Source organism: Heptranchias perlo, chromosome 2 (assembly GCF_035084215.1).
Source record: "Heptranchias perlo isolate sHepPer1 chromosome 2, sHepPer1.hap1, whole genome shotgun sequence".
NCBI classification, from domain to species: domain Eukaryota; kingdom Metazoa; phylum Chordata; class Chondrichthyes; order Hexanchiformes; family Hexanchidae; genus Heptranchias; species Heptranchias perlo.
Genome location: NC_090326.1, coordinates 22,195,323 through 22,196,563, shown reverse-complemented (window position 1 = coordinate 22,196,563; position 1,241 = coordinate 22,195,323). Strand labels below are relative to the sequence as shown.

Sequence of the window (1,241 nt, the reverse complement as noted above, 5' to 3'; positions counted from 1 at the left end):
CCCCACTCCGCCCCCCTCTTAAATGCTGGGTTATTCTGTACTGTCCTCCCAGACATGGTAACCTCCGATTCCCGTTATCTGTCTGCCCTTGGCAGCGTACTGCTGAGCAGAGATTGGAGAGAGTGACGTAGATTAACGTACAATTGTGTCAAAGTCACTGTAGCAGAGATTAAATGCAATGGCGATCTACTGATTTTGCTGTGCTGTACAAGATTCTTCTTTTCAGGACATTGTAGAGGTTTACTTGGCGCTGTTGTACTTGGTCACGACCTTTGCCCCTTCCGACAAGGGTGCTTGGTCAGCTCCCCTGGGACAGCAGCAGGCGCAGGGCGCTCTGGATCTCCCGGGGGCTGATGGCGCAGCACTTGTTGTAATGGGCCAGGCGGGAAGCCTCACCAGCCATGCGCTGGAAAATATCGTTCACAAAGGAGTTTGCAATGCTCATGGCCTCGGAGGAGATGCCGGTGTCGGGGGTGAACCTGCTTCATCACTTTGTGGGTGGAGTAACTCTCCTTCCCGACCTCCTCCCTTTCTTGACGCCCTTTGTTGTCACTTTACTCACGGCTTTCTTGCCTCCCTTCTTGGGTCCTGCTTTCTTCTCCTCGAGCATTTTTAAAGTCAATTTCTTTCGCAGATTAGGCAACAAACGAGAGGTTTACAAAACATGGCTGCTTGTCAAAAGAATCAACAGGATCCTTGAAGATGCAGGTTGGCCTTCCTGTTTATGACTCTCATTTGGTATAAGAATAAGAATTGCTAGACAAAGAAAGACCAAGGTCCATCTAATTCATCTCCTACCATCCTGGTAGTCGCATGATACAACAATAATGGAGTTGTTGACTAGTCATGGCAATCAATCTCAATATAGCATTGCATCATTATATTGCAAAGAAGGCTGCACTGGGTAAATGCAATAATATGCACAACACTCGAGACATGCCCCCTTAATACTATAGAGCTCACATCTATTTGGAGGGGTTCTGTGATATGTTGGGATCATCTGTCCTGCAGACACTCCCCATTTAAAGAAATAGGTAAACAACTGCACGCGCACAAGTGGGCAGTTGTTGAAAGGTGTTAATTGCAACTTTCAAGTCTGGCTGCTGGACCTGCCCCAATACATGGGAAAGTCCACACAGACCAGCAGTGCAAAAACCCAGCCCCCAGCCCACAGCCCGTAGTGGAAGCCATTGACATTTGTGGTCTTGCTGCCTCCACATGAGAGGGTGGATGCTCTGCAA

General features: G+C 48.5%; 1 pseudogene; it reads right to left on the bottom strand.

Moving 5' to 3' along the window:
- Positions 1–240: 240 nt before the first annotated feature.
- On the bottom strand, positions 241–610 carry LOC137331912 (histone H2B 1/2-like; annotated as a pseudogene).
- Between the last annotated feature and the right edge of the window lie 631 nt (positions 611–1,241).